At 39.2% G+C, this 16262-nt stretch overlaps 1 long non-coding RNA gene across 4 annotated transcripts; it reads left to right on the top strand.

Moving 5' to 3' along the window:
• The first annotated feature begins 155 nt into the window (after positions 1–155).
• On the top strand, positions 156–6768 carry LOC110045766 (uncharacterized). 4 transcript variants are annotated; one of them, XR_016207951.1, is made up of 5 exons: positions 156–299; positions 1099–1260; positions 1408–3049; positions 4677–4761; positions 5970–6768. It is a non-coding gene; the product is annotated as an uncharacterized LOC110045766 (long non-coding RNA). The 4 variants fall into 4 exon arrangements; XR_016207950.1 differs by adding an exon at positions 3780–4012 and having other exon boundaries at positions 1099–3049; XR_016207952.1 differs by having other exon boundaries at positions 202–299; positions 1099–1717; positions 2973–3049.
• The last annotated feature ends 9494 nt before the right edge of the window (positions 6769–16262 follow it).

The raw sequence follows: 16262 nt of genomic DNA, 5'->3' as shown, positions 1-16262 counted from the left end.
CGCCGGGATGGTCACGCAACGCTGATGTGGAGCGTCAGCGTTTCGTGACACGAGCAAAGAAAACAGCTGTAAATGTTTAATAAAGAAAGAGGGAAATCTTAACGACCTAGAGAGAAAAAGGAATACTTACTCGAGTTTACAGTTTACAGTGTTCGGTCTTGATTCAGAGGTGTAGCATCGCAATGACATGATGTCACATCCGGTTGAATATCCCATCATACACAATTCAATATCACGTGTCCGGAAGCATGATGTCTACGAAAAATATGGCGGGGGTTTGTTTCTTGCAAGGTATGAAGGTAAGGCATTTTAGCGTTTTTCTGTTTTTATTTGCCCTTATGTGGCTTTGTCTTATATTATCATAAGTGAGGTTTATTCCGTCAACTTGAAAAGTAACTTGCAGAAGTTAATGCAAGCGGAAGGAAGCGTTTTCAGGAGCCTCTGTTGAATTTTAGCACATGGCAATTTCACTGCAATTTGTATCACTTCATTAGGGCTTCAATACCACAGTCAGTACATAGTCTAAGCTACTAAATCCTTTGTTTGATTTTCATAACAACTTCTTGATAAAAGAAACTTTCCTTTATTACGTGCTTTTATTATGTTATTTTAAACTCCTAGTATAGTTCCACTGTTTAAGGAGTATACTTATTAAAGACTTTAAAGACTTCCTCTAGATGGTCAAACCAGACAGGTCAAATCACCCTCACAACTAGTCAATTTGCCTGGTGCCTGGCTCTTAATGAAACTAGTCTCCCTGTGAATTGTTGATGTTATCCTTCTAATCAAATTATTACAAATCTCTGAATGGAGGTGTAGTTTAGTATTAGTAATACTACTATATGATCCTACATGCCTAGCTCCCTGAGCAGGCAAGATTAACTAAATCCTGCACTGTGATTGGCTACCCCAGCAGGGACTAATAGATGGCACTATCTTGCCACTCCAGGCTACATGCAGTGTCTCACCAGAAAAATTTGTTCTTTATCCCATATAATAATGCCTTTCTTAATGGTGGTTTTTTTTTCTCTTTAGTTTACTTGTTACCTCTTAATGGTCTATATATTTTTTTCAATACAATTTATATTTTCTTATTAGGAATATCCAGAAGAACTTTTATTCAAAGCCAGCAGGCAACAGGTTCTGATGTTTGCCAAGTGGACAACTGACCTAACTCAAATCAAGGTCTCCATGTTGCACTGTTAAAGGCCTTAACACTATCACGCTGATGGCTGGATGAGACAGTCTTAACACTTACAGGTTAAAGCATTTACCAGATTCATTAATTAGTGGTTCAACAGCTGTTCAGCATATTGCTTTAAGAGAAAACAGGTTCTCAGCAGTTTGTATGACAGGCAAATTATAGGTGCATGGCTGTTATTTATACTTTGTTTATCTCCCCAGCAGACACATCCAGCTGCATTCAGAAGAGAAGGTTATTGGTAATCAAAGCAAATTAATGGGTCAGGAACCTTTTGGGTAGCTGTTGCTATCTGCATGTTGAAAGCAAAGTTTTCCCTGTCGTATTGTTCTTCTGTTCATCTTACGACTGTGGCCTCTTGTTTCATATTTGCAGTTTTTCCAGTGCTTACAAAGCTTGAATGTATTTAAAACCTTTCCTATATTTACTAGATAGAAAACAGAGAAGCAGCAATAACTCTATGTACCAAGACTTATATGAAAACGATTCACTTTGAGACATTAGATCCCAGAGAAGGTGGATCATGATTTGTCTGTGTTTGGTTGGAGTGATTATTAATATTCCTTTATTGCTTACTTGCTAAATTAAATGAACAGGGAAGTGGTTGTTTCAATGTTGTTCAGCTATTTCTCAAATTCATTAATAATTCATCAAGTTTAAACAAGGGAAATCATGACCGTGGCAGTGTTTGGATATCTGATCTTAATTAGCATAGATTTTTACGATTTTATTTCTCTGTTTTCGCCATAGTTTTGGATTCGATTGAGAACATATATCAAACACTCAAGACAATGTTTGACCACAATTCCAAACACCTTGAAGTTCACCAATAATACTCAGTTGCACGTCATATTTTCAACTCTCTTCGTGGTGTTTGGAAATGTGGTCAAACACGGTCTTTCGTGTTTGATGTATTACCTCAAGAATTGCTTGTTACTTGAAGATGTATGTGACAAGATAACCTAGCCGTGCCTGGGGTACCGTTGTTGATGAGGGAGGGAGGGACCATAATGGTTAGGGAAGTACTGCTGCATACAGTGGAAAGAAATTTAATTTCTTTCCACTGTATGCGTCAGTACTTCCTTAACCATTTAGCTTCATGCTATTTAGTTATAATTTGTTATTGTGGAAAAATTAGAGACAGTGTTGATCATCTAATGGTTTGTGGACTGGACTGCACATCAAGCCGTTTTTTTTCTTGGGCAAGACTCTTTACTCTCTCAGTACCTCTCACCACCCAGCTGTACAATTGGTACTTAGGTCCAATTCAGACGCTAGACGTTTCATGAGCCGAATGTAATACGTTGAATTAAGTACATGAAAAGTTTGGCACCTGAAACAGTTAAGAACGGCTATTTGAATTTAGAATGGCTCAGTCATTCTTCCCGCCTAGCTCAGCCAGGCATTTTGGCTTTGGAACGGCTTTGTTTCAGACGTCGAACTTTTCACGTGCCGAGCCTAATGCATAAATTATTATAACACATTTTACGAGCAGTTTACACTTTGCCTGAAAATCGCCGACATTTCGATGTGATTTGGTTCAAACTAACTAAAGTTTGGTGAATTAAGTTCAACATCTGAATCAACAGGCATACTTTTGATAATATGGGCCAGTCTAAATTCAAATAATTGAGTTCAGCATCTCAACTGGGCCTTAGTGAACTTTAAAAATCTGATGAATTATGTTGAATTGTGTATTTTGTAAAGCATAAGAGATCAAGGAATTTGGTAAAGGTTGAAACATTTTCTTCTCTTACTACATGCCAAACAGAGAAGCAACAATGAAAGTGTGTGCCAAGAGTCATGAGGAGAAAGAATCATGTTGAAACATTGGATTCCATATTCTTAGTAAGTGAGCCACAATTTCTTTGTGTTTGGTTTCATGCACTAGGCATGACATTTTCAGGTGGAAATTTTTATAAAAAATAGAAAGGCTACTGTTTTATTTTTCAGCTATTTCAAGAAACTGTTGTTATGTGGCAATACTACAGCTTAGCCCTTCCTTAAAACTGCAATGCCTGGGAAACTTGTTGACAAGATTAGTATTCTTTTGTGGGAGGAGGGACACAGTAATCTAATGTTAATTGAGCACACTAGACTGTAGATCAACAAGTCAGGGTTTGACCCAACAGTTAGGGTCTTCGCATTGTGTTCTTGGGCAAGACACTTAACTCTCACACTACCTCTTTCCACCTTGGTGTACTAAATGTACAGACGGTTACTGGGTAAATTTAGTTGTACCCTGCAACAGGCTTTTATCCTATCCCATCCCATTTTCAAAATTGCCACTTCTTACAAATGTGATGATTTTCTAATCAACGTGTAGTTCTGTGAAACAAACAGACTGGCATCCAATACACAGGGGATTAGAACTACTCAATTTCACTTGATGTAACAGAGACTGGGGATGGTGGCTTAGATCACTTGGCCTGATACAGACTTTACCTTGCCTTCAAACTCCAAATTTACCCTAATTAAAACCTTAAAAATCTGATGGCTTATATTTAATTGAGTAGTTTGCAGAACTTAAGAGATCAAGGCTGTCATAAAGGTTAAAACAGTTCCCATTTCTTACTAGATTCAAACCAGAAAGATGTATGCCGAGACTTATGTGGAGAAAGATTTATATTGAGGAGATACATGTTACTCTCACACAGCTTCCCTTCACCCAAATATACAAATGCATGTTGGGTGAATTTCATACTGGGACTAAACCTGCCACAGACTGGCATCCCATTTGGTCGGGGATGGGTTGGAGAGCACAGAGTAGAAAGACGCATTGTCAATTGATGCTACAGGAACTAGGATAAGGTGTGGAAGTTTGGATCACTTAGCCTGATGAAGACTTTACCTTAACCTTCATCATCTAAACACCCCTTAGTAGGGGGAGGCTAAAAATTAAAATGCATAAAGATTTTATTGTTTCATTACTGTTAGGTTATTCCAACAAACCATTGTTATGTGACCATATACCTTAGCTCTTTGGGGGTAGGGCGTACAAAAATTCCTCAAGACTACAATGCCAGTGGTACTGTTGTTGAGGAGTGTTGTTTTGTGGGGGAAGGACACAGTGGTATAATGGTCAGTGTACTGGACTGAACATCAAGCAGTCTGGGTTTGAGCCAATGCTTAGGGTCTCTTTGTTGTGTTCTTGAGCAAGACACTCTACTCTCACACTACCTCTCTCCACCCAGGTGTACAAATGGGTGCTGGCTGAATTTAATACTTGGTGCTAGTCCTATGACAGACTAGCATCCCATACTGGCAGAATAGAAATACACCTTATAGACCTGGATAAGCTGTGGGGGTTTGGATCCCTTGGCCTGATGCAGACTTAACCGTACCTTCATTGTGGAAACTTGTCCCTGTAGGGTTGAAATGGAAAATTCTTATGGTTTCGTTTTAGTTGCGTAGTTTTTGAAATTAAGAGTTGAAGGATGTCATAAAGGTTAAAACATTTTCTGATTCTTACTAGATACAAAACAGAGAAGAAACAAGAAAGGCTGTTCTGAGACTTTAGAGGAAAAAGAATTAAATTGAGGCATTGGATCCCTTATTAGGTGAGTGACAATAATTTATTTTAAAACAGAGAGTTTTTCATCACTAGATGGTGCAAGTACTAGGAGTACATGTAATTGTACACAATGCAGATGAAGAATTTTAAGTGTATGACACAATTTTTTTTTTTAAATATTTTCCTTCCTGGATATATCTAATAGACGAATACTGTTTTGAAAATGCAAAAAAAAAAAATTATGTGGATGATTTTTCGTGGCCAAAATACAGTCAATTTCACTATAAAAGTGTCCCGGGAAACTGGGGATGAGAATTGTGTTTGTTATGTCACAGTGTTTGATAACATTGCAGTGGCACAAAGCCACCTTGTCATTTCTCTTGCACATGGCTTCAAATGTGCAAGTGATTAGCTAGCTAGCAACGCTAATTTTCAACCCGCTCCATTTCCCTTCGCTTTCAACCATATTGGTTTGTTTATCAAACACAGTGACGTCACAGACGTAAATCATGTGACATTTTGGCCGTGCGATCCCTGGGACAATTTCAACATGAAAATAGCACGTATATAGAGGATATTACACGGTGGCGAGAAGATATGAATTTTATGTTCGAGTGGCAAGAACAATATCTCACGAGTGAGCAAAGCGAACGAGTGAGATATTGTTCTTGCCACGAGAACATAAAATTCATATCTTCGAGCCAACGTGTAATGTTCTTTTTATTATATGGAGAAACCAATTCAACAAAAGCAAAAGGCGGGAATCGTGACTTCATTGAACGATACGACACTCACAAAGGTGACATACGGAAAATACGCCACTCGGGTCCCGGATGAAGTGGCGTATGGAATCTACGAGTGGTTTAGTTCCCAGTAAAACACTCTTCTCCATATAATAATTCAAAATATTCTCACGATCTAAAAACTTTACAACTGTTTTTCTAACATTATTAACGACCAGAATCAGTGGGGAAAAAAATTGTGTCATATACACTTTTTAAAAATATAGAGTGCTATATTTTTGCTGGGGTTATTTATTTCGTGTTGCTGCTTGTCCCCGTTTTAGGTTGTTCTTAATTTCATTATGTTAACTCCGTGTATTTCTGTGATGATGATTTAACCAAACGACAAGCGCATTCCCGATGAGAGAATTAACTTGTAAACTATGGTCGAGAATGCACTGTATGTATATTTTGTTTTGGGGGTTTCAGAATGCCCATGGTTAATTGGACATTTTATTTTTCTTTCTTTCAGGCTGCCATCTCAAGTGTACATGCAGCTACATTACCATGGAGAAGGAAGCAAAGGAAGGCAAAGAACTTCGTTTACACTGTAGATGGATCACGTTTTAAAAGTAAGGTAGATTACAAGGCAAAGTTTATCTCGATTGAGTTTTCATGCGAGAGATTGTTAGGGCGGAGCTCGTATTAGTGATTTCACAACACAAGAGTTGCTGTCAAATTGTCTCGTGTCTTGCTAGTTTTTTGAGGAAGCCGTGAAGTGTATTCCAAGTTTGTAGCTGTAAAATTAAGGTAGAACATTAGTTCTACCTGGATTTGTTTTTGCAACACGAAGTCTCGTTAGTAAACTTGTTGAAATTACTGTCAAATTGTCTTGTATATATTTCACAAATTTACTGAAATCTCTCTAGTTTTCAAAGACGCATTGAATTGATAAAAAAAGGTTGCGCTTTTAAAAGGGTCAAGGAAAAAATTGAAAAGTGGAAAAATTGTCCTTAGAAAAAAAGTCTGCAATCTTAAATGGTGTCTGGTTTAGAGTCAAACATATACGGAGTCTTTTGGTTGAAAAAATCTTGCACTATGTAGGGTTTTTCCCATTAAAACTCACGGTATATACTTGATTTCTGGCTAGACTCTGTTCAAATACGCAGAATTTTTTTCTTTTTGGCAACCCTACATAGTCAAAAAATAGTAAAAGAGAGCCTACATTTTGACTAGTTACCAGGCCCTTTTAAAAGCGCATTTTTTTTTCCTCACTTGTTTGTAATGAATTTTAATTGAATTATTAAAGAGTCAATAAAAGTTATATTGTATTCGCCTGTGTAATTGAGTTCTATTTGCTGTTGTATTTTTATTGTCTGTAATATCTTTTAACAATGCTAAAATAATGTACACAAAAGTCATCACTAGCTGTTTTCATTTCATTTCATTTTATTGTTTTGCAATAAGTAACTAATTAATTAAATGAAAATCAGTAAAATTAAATTAAAAAGTGTGAAGGAAAAAGTTCGCATTTAAAAACTAAGACTTTTGGCGGAAAATCTGAGAAATTTGCACAGCGTTTCCCCTTACAACTTTTTTGAGAAAAGTTTAATGAGGTTACCCTTCAAAAGTTTCTGATTGTAAAAAACTCTCAAAGGCAAAAGTTGACAGAAAATCTTGTCAAAAACTAACTACTGCACCACCTCGCATTAAAAAAGCAATTTTCTTTTTTTCCGTCTCGAAATAAATTTTTGCCAAACAGTCTTCAAATTTCCCGATGGTTTTTGTGCGAGGTGGTGCAAGAATAGCCTCTTCCAGGCGTTCAGTTATGGCGCAGCGCGAAAATTAGCGCGCGAAAAAATAAAAAGTGCTTCCTCTCACCGCGCTTTTTTTATTTTTTCGCGAGCTGTTTTGCGCGATGCGCCCCAACTAACTGAACGCCTGGAAGAGGCTGGTGCAAGAATTCCTCGAGACGTGAAAGACAAACTGATCAAATAGGCGACCAAATGAAATTTAATTCCGAAATAGATTTTTTAAACCTCGCAAAATGACCGTGAAGTACCGTTTCAACTGACTGAGTTGAATCAGTTTATATCCAATCGAGTATGATCTGCAACTGTTTGTAACTCTTCATTTCATGTCTCTCTCTGTCAGACGATGATATAGATTGTACTCTTCGGATCAGTTACGCAGGAGCAAGAACTCTCTCATCAATTAATAATTTCGTGTTAAAATCCAATCATTTTCCCCCGCAAAATTGACCAAATTTCGATGGGTTATAAACCCATCTAAGTTTCGAAACAAGTTAATTTTCTCTTCCGATGAGACTGTTCGCTCCGTTCTCTTTTCCCGCACAACGACCAAAGTTTTAACACCACAAAATAATCAATATCTGGTAACAAAGATGTTTCCTAGAATAACGCCAAATTCCTCCGGCCGCTTCAGTATATTTTATAAACTCGTCAAGTGCTCTTGTTGAAATATTTTCAAAAATGTTTTACTCTGTTTGGAACAAAGGTTATCAAAGAAAAATGCTGAGGTACTTCTTTTGGACGTCCAGAAATTTAATCGTGAGAAATAACAGAAGAAAACTAACATGTTTTGCAAAGGCGCAACGAGAACTTTATATATGACAAGGCACGTTTTAATACCAATTCATATGCAAATATTCAGCATCATCCTTGTTAACAAATACAGTTGCTGGTTTTTTTCTAGTTTTGGTTGCGATTGTTACAAAATTGTCGGCAGCCTTTTTGAAAAACAAAAGATAGCAGAATCGAATTTGATTTGCAAATGTTAAAGCATGTACAGAAACAGGTTTTATATTTTAAGTTGTTCGCGATGCAAAACTCGTTCGTACTTTAACGCTGAAAATATCAATTTTCCTTAACAATTGCTTATCTTGGTGTTATCTGTCGTTCTGAGAATTCAGTAGGACATCAAGGCAATATCACCTATATTCGATCATTTTGTTTATCACTCTCGCTATACTTCTCTGCTTTTTCCTTTTCACAACACCTTTTATAAACCAGATATTGATTTTAGAAGCTTAAACATTCAATATCTAGGGGTTAAAACAAACGTTGATCTGTCGTTAAGGTGGCACTTTCAAAAATTGAGAGCTGTTTAGTACGTCCAATAACCTGAAGATATTTTCAATTTATTTTTAAGTAATTGTGGCACAACGATAAGCAAGAAAAGCTTCGATTTGCAGTTTAGCCTTCCGAATTCCTTAAAGTATTCCCAAACGTACGTTACCCTTGGGAAATCTTCGAGTGATCTCCGGAATTCTATCGTCGGCAATCTTCGGAATACCTCGGATGGCTGTCGGCAGCCGTTCGGAATCTTCGCATTTCTTCAGAAATCTTCTTCGTAATTTGCAGTCGCCGTTTTTGGCCAGAGTCGATATTTGTTTTGAAGTGTTTCAAGATTGCTGAACATGTTTGTAAATAATTTCATTATTCAATTCTGTGTTCCTGTGATCAATTCAGATGACTTCAAGAGTAGTTTTTTTTATCCTGGAATTTTTATGCTTATAACATTATGATTTCGAGGCTTTATGCGATGAGAATTTAATGTTTGAAGATAATTTCAATAACAGGAAGACAATTTAAATTTGTTACACAATAATTTCGTTTGTTCCAAAATATATTTTCTCTGTTTCACGCTACAGGCATGCGGTCCTATTTTAATCTCCTCGTACATGGGAAAACACTGAATATAACTTGAGGTTTTACTCGATCCGAAGAGTAGACTGTTGCGACATCATTTTAATTGTAGCAAGACAATTTATTGTTGTAGAGTGAATTTCGTTGTTGTCAAACATATGTTTTCGTTGTCGCACAGGCCAATTTAGTCTCCTTTTGTCTAAAAAAAACACCCACTATTTGAATAGTGCCACCGTAAAAACTCAACGTTGTTTATCCACTTAAAATTTTTCCAGAAAAATATTTCCAAAAATTGTCCGAACCAAAATGGTGGCTACCAGAATCGAGATCTCAGGTTTGAAGTACGGTCGAAGTTTAGTTATTGAAAAAATATTGAAAATATATATCAGTCGTTCGAAACAAATAAATACCATGAGTTTTTCTACTAGAAAAAACTTCGGCAACTAATCCTTACAACGCAAGCTTCAAATATATCGCCACCATTTTAATCGAAAGTTATGAAATTAAAATTCTCATCTCTTTGTCATCTCCACTGTTGAATAACCATTTGAACTCCTCATGAATTTCAATCTCTTCTTTCGTTCCACGGGTCATACCAATGAATTCCGTCTTCGTCGTTAGGCCATTTCCTCTCCTTGAAGAAGACAATAAAGAGAAACATAAGTATTTTTCTCAGGACAAATGTATTTCCAAGATACACTATTACCACAAAGGCAAGCAGTTACCAAAGTTCGTATGAGCCGGCTGCACGTGGCAACGGTTTTCGACTTTCAGGGAGCAACACGCAACGAGAAGAACAGGAAATATTAAACAAATTCACCTCAAGTATCTTACAAACTTCTGCAAAAATTATTTCTTAACCCTTCACTGAAACGTTTCATCTCAGTGATTGCAAAACTACGAATTAAAATCCAGATGTCTGGTTTATGAGCGAAGTTGTGTGCAGCTCGGCAGACAAAATTGCGAGCGAAAGTTGGAACTTAACTTTACGAAGGAAGAAATTGTTCCGTTTGGTGAAGAGCAGAAAGGTTCAAACGTACACTCACCATCAATATTTTAATACTTCTCTCTCGTTGTGCTTCGAAGGAAGAACATAGCCAGGTACGACATCACCAGGAGCACATAAATCCACGTCTGCGCACCATAAACAAGTGTTTGGTTGGACGCAATTCCACAAGTAGTCATGAATATTGATTACAAACCAGTACCAATCGCTGATCAAAATGTCCCGCATTTTCACGGCTTGGATACTATTGTATCACTTCAAAAATATCAATTTTTCTCCATATCTTTGCATTTTTAGGCTTTATTTAGACAACATAACATTTGTCAAGACTGAATCACGCGGTCGTCATATTTCGTTAAATAAACCTTTTGTGATAATCGTAATGGTCGATTTTGAAAGGTTTTTAACATCCCCGTGCAAAGACCTGATGGCCTACGAATCAAAACTTAAAATTAGGTGGAAGTTAGAAACAATTAAAAAAGAAAAAAAAATACTATAATTAAACCGTTTCTAAAATTTGATATTGTATGTTATCGTTGAAATCAAGGGCACTAACACAAAATCGAGGTATTACCGTTGGAAATCATGGGTTCCCGTGTGGCTTCCCACCTCTTTTCCGGCTTGCATTCACAATCCCGCGGGCTTTTAATTAATAATTAATCCTTCTTTTCACTGTGCATTCCCTCGTGCGTTTCCTCTTGCCTTTCTCGATCTGGTTCTCCTTCTAATCCCTGCGCTTTTCGCCACACGCTAAGTCGTTCATTCATCTGCGGGTCTCCCTCACCGACATCCGTGAATTCGTACTGGGTTTCCTCGTGTTCTCTCTTCCGTTACGCCGTGACCTCCCTGCGTTACACGCTTCGCGTGCATTGTCGTGGGTTTTCCTGCGTTTTACTACGGCTTTCCTTGTGCTTTGAGCACGTGCGTTACCTGCAAGTCACCCATACTTTAGCTGTGAGTTTCCCAATGCCCTTGCCTATTTGTTACACCGTAGGTTTCCTCATGCATTTCGTCAAGAATGCCCTATGCGGCCTGCTGCCCTATGTGACCTGCCTTACATGCGTGCATTCACTTTGCGTCTCTTCTATTTCCCGTGCGCTCCCCTACACGTTGTTCCCCCATACGTAACCCCTTGCGTCCCCCTCCCCCCCTCCCCTCCTCGGTAGGTTTCCTAGTGGGGTCTCTTCTGCGTTCCCTGTACATTCACCGTGGGTTCCCACCCATGTGTTTTCCCGTTTGTTACACCGTGGGTTCCCTGTGAGATTCCCCTTACATTTCCCGTTCATTTAATGTAGGTTCCCCAATGCCTTTTCCCGTCCGATACTCCGTGCATTCATTGTGGGAATAGCGCAATTCATATCGGTTTCCAATCCGTTCCCCGTACGTTTTGCAGGCTTTCCCTCATGTTTTCAGTTCATGTTTCCTTCTCTTGTCCAATCAATTCCTTAATGGTTCCCTGATAAGTCCCTGCAATACTCGCCGTGCCTTCCTTGTATATGACACCGTGCTTTTCCTAAGCGGCCAATGGTAAATTTAATTGTACATTATTCAGCAAGTTTCCTGTTCATGCCACGTTCATTTTCTCCCGTTTTATGTTTTTCCTGACCCTTCCCGGTACGTTGTAACATACGTAACACGTGCGTTCTTTCTTGGTTTCCCAGTGGGTTCTCCTAACCTTTTCCTGGTGCGACACGTAAACATCGTTTGTTCCGTGATTGCGCCCCCCCCCCCCCCCCCCCCCACCCCGCTCAGCATTAGCATTAACCAGAAGAGATCTACTGAAATCTATTGAACCGGAGTAGCGGAAGAGCTCACGTAAACGTAAGCACCTCCCCGGTGCGTGATCCCTGTATGCAAGTTCATTTGCTTGTCACAGATCACAGCGACATCGCTGAAGCAGTTAAGTTCTGTGAGAGCGACAAAGTTTCGCCCGAGGCAATTGATGCGCAATATGCGGGTGAAAGTTGAAAAAACCTTCCTCCCTACAAACATATTGGGAGCTCAAGGAAGCTGTGATGCCGTGTAAATCCCTAACATAAACATGGTGTTGGCAATCCTTTGCACATTACCAGCAGGCTCAGTTGAAAGCGAGCGGTCCTTCAGCTCTGTGAAGCGACTGAAAACATACTTGCGCAATACAATGAATAACGAAAGAGAATGCTATCACTGATGTCTTTGCTACACAGCAACCACGCCGCTTGTTATTTGTAGAGATTTTGAATGATAAGAGAAACGAACTGTTGTAGTTGTAACAGGAACTTTCATCCGCCATTAATAAATTTGAAACGAATAACAGCAAAGGGAGAAACAAGAACAATATCAAGACACGTATAAATCCAACCTCGATCCCAGGCTCTCTCTCTCCTTTGCCTCTCTGGTACAAATCAATGTGTTGCGCAACATTTACCGAATTCGTATTTGGGCTGACCCCTAGGAAAAATCCTGGCTGCACCTCTGAAAATCACTCTTCCTGTACCAAAACCAACCTCATATCCCAGTGCTTATCATATCAAGTGTGCGACAATATTCAGTATTTTACTTGCTGTCGTTTGACGTCATCGAGTTAATGACCGCGTAATTGATTTAACGGAAAATTACCACAACTTTCAATTTGCATTCCTTCCGTTTCTGAAATCTTCGATTCGACTCGATTTCAAGAAATTTATCGTTTTCAAATAAACAGATTATTTGATTCCTATTAATTTCAACTCGAGCTAATCAGGATCACGGGTTAATTTTTTTTTTTCAAAATTGAGATATATCGGAGTAGATGTAAAATAATAGACTTTTCGCTTTCAGTAGCAGAAATGTGGTGTTTTTTTTTTCGCTACGGAATTAATGAAAATGTACTGTTTTGGGTAATCTTAAAACTTCCCGACACCATCAAAGAAAACGCTGTTCGTCTTATTAAAATCCCAGCCGACGCTCTTTATTCGCTTTTATGAACATCGCTCCATTTGCACTAAATCGACGTACTTAATTTTCTTTTTCAAGTTCGTTAAAACATTTACAATTCATTCTGCTCATCGTTTTTCCAAAGATTACACCTCGTGCCGCACTCGCAAACCTATAAATGTAGGACTAACGCTGGTTTTTCTGTGTGTGTGGTTTTGATGCGCTATTTATCTACTTCGTTTTGTACACTGGAACCTGCACCTGGAGATATTTAATTAACCAAAACAACAGAGCTGCGCTAACTATAAGAATTACACTGAATTATATCAAGGTCTTAACAAATTTATTAGCGAAACACGACAATGTTAAAAACAAATTTGAACGAAACAGGACAATGATGAATTGATTATCACTACATGGAAAAAAATCTTTTTCATGATCGTAACAGGAGAATTATAAACCACTCAATTTCACTACGTCAGAAATCTCGTTAAAAATCAATAGTGCTAGCCTGTGAACATTTGCAGCCATCGAAACAAATTACCTTACACGCGAAATAAACTACACTGAAAGTCATGTCCCAAATGGGTTATTAATGTCTTTTTGTTTCCACTGAGTCCCATGCCATGAGTTTAAATATTCCCTTTGTATGATGTTTGCCGAGTCTGGCTTTGACAAATCTGCTCAGTTCCGTCCGCACCAAAGCCAACACGAAAACCACTCGCCGATGGAATGACATCTCTTTTACCAAGGCTTTTCTGGTTTAATTTCAACCCACTCTTACTTGCTTCATGCTTAGCATCACACCTAGAATACCTGACGTGTTTACTGCACGACGCTGACGACGAACTCTGTGCAGCGTCTGTGATCGGTCGTTTCAGGTCTGATGGCGGCATCTCCGTGAGGTGCTGGCAGGATTTTAGATATTTTCCATTGGTGTATTTCAGCATGTTGCTGCTCGTCTTTTCTTTTCCATCGCCGCATCTTTTCCCTTTTGATTTCTGTTCTTTTCCAGTGCCGGTGGTCAGAACGACTGGCGTGTCCACCAGCCAAGAAAATGACTGGCGGAATTTCGGCGGAGAATGCTGTTCTTCACTTGTGGACGCCACCTCTGAACTGTCTTCATTCGATGTTTCGTTGGGCCGACCAACCGAGCTTTCTGCCATTCCAGTCGCATCCACTTCAACTTCGGTGGCCTCGCAATGTTCTTTACCATCGTGTGGTGTACGTACCTTCGAGCTAAATGATCCCATTTCAGAAACTTAACCAGCCTCCCTGTAGCTAGTGAGGCAAACTGAATGGAAACTCTGGCGCAATCGTTTCTTTTCTCGTTTATTGACTTTGTTATGATGTAATTGGCAAACGATGAGAAGTTTCTGACGCATTCAGCAGTGCCGGCGAGTTGAGAGGGAAAGCTGAAGAAATGGTGAAAGATAACTGAAAAACAATCCAGAAATCACGCAAAAAGATATCGGCATAACTGTAGAGGCAAAGAAACTTAACTCTCTGCCTAATGCATTTTCCTTTCTTCAAACTGGAGATTGTGGTTGGTGAAGACAAAGCATAAAATTCCGAAGCCGTCCCGTGACTGGACGGTCTGGATGCTTCTGAGGATTTTCGGCCTGACTACGAGGATGACGGCGAGGCTTCGTGGAATGCGTAACGACCCAGAGACGCCCTCCTTAGTCCCTTGCCCTCCCAAAGCGAACGTGGTGCTGCAGACTGGGCACGAGGTAGAATCTAGGGAAGCAAAACTAAGAAAACTAGGGGTTCCATGTTGGAAGTGACGTGCTGCACCATGTCATGAGCTCCTGCCCATGTAGAAAGATGGTAGGGGGCTGGGGGGGAGGGGGAGATACAAGCGCTCTAACCATGAAGCCACTACACCTAGCTCTACCGGGGCGTCTAAAGTTGGTATACTTCAGATGCCACCAAGAGGAATGAGCAAGACAGTGAAAGAGGAAAATACATGCCATCTGACAGGATGCAGAAAAATTAACAAATTAATACAGCCTTTCCAGTGTATGAACAACAGTGAAACGAAAAGCACTTCAAAGTCTCACCCGCAGTTTAAACTCTTTAATAGATTAAACTTATTTTAAAATCATTATGCCCGCCAACTGTCACATATGCCTGATCTGTTTCTATTACTTGTTGACAGGTATCAGTTCTTCATTTAACAAGGGTTTTCCGTAGAATCTTGTGTATAATTCGTCGCTGCGTTCTTGTGGGACATCCGCAACATCGACGATGAAGTAGTTTGCAGGCTCTTCGCCTATAGTAGGTTGGACCGCCTGCACGTCAAAAATTCGCCACGAACGAAATGGCGGGTTATCGTCGCTGTTTTAGGAGAAAAACTACTTCAAAATAATCAAACTCTTCGAACGCTTCCCTTTGCATCAACGAATATACTCCCTTCGAACGCTTCCCTTGCCGTCAACGAATGTACTCAACGAACGGTCAAAGCACGAGGTCGCAGATTCAAGTCTGTCCACCAATTCGCCAATCGCAGACTTTCTACGCAGTGGGGCCTGGGAACTGCTAACAAACAGATAACCCGAAGTCTAGATATCAGGACGAAAATAGGAGGTTGCCTGGGCAGCAATAAGATGTAATCAAAGTGTTCTATGAGCAAACACGTGAATTCTGTAATGAATAATAATTGATCCGAGTTAACCTTTGCGTAAAATGGAATTACTCTTTTCATAAAGAAAACCAGTGCTTTAGAGCAAAGTTTATAATAAGCATTAATCAAAGCTTTTTAACCGAAAAGAATTATTCTGACAGTAAACTTTCTCAAAGATCATTTCTCTGGACTTCATGCCCACAGAAGAAAGGTTATTTAAAAACTGCTTGCCAGCGATGTAAGACAATATTGACAGATACATAAGCCAACTTTTTGGTGACTTACCTTGACCCTTTCCTAGTCTCCTTCGCAGCATCTAATTCACCGTTGCGTGACACACGGCCGAACGAAACACGTTGTCCTCGAGATGTCAAACTATATATGCGCCCTCAAAACAGCAGAATTGCGAAAAGTTAACAGATGATGGACGAACCCCTCACTGACAGTCTGATCCCCCACTACAACCCGTAAGCTTGCTTACGTAATCCACGAGTTAAAAACCACAGAGACAAATTTATTGACATTTTTTTTTTTTTCACCAGCATGGAACTTCATGGATAATTTATATCGGGTAACGATGTGATCCCCATTTGACCCAAACGTATATTAAGTTATAACATTTCACCGATA

The sequence above is a fragment of the Orbicella faveolata genome, unplaced genomic scaffold (genome assembly GCF_042242905.1).
Source record: "Orbicella faveolata isolate gen_17 unplaced genomic scaffold, um_ofav_v1 contig_24, whole genome shotgun sequence".
NCBI lineage: Eukaryota > Metazoa > Cnidaria > Anthozoa > Scleractinia > Merulinidae > Orbicella > Orbicella faveolata.
Note: the sequence above shows the minus strand (reverse complement) of the source record. Positions and strands in the feature narration are given on the sequence as shown.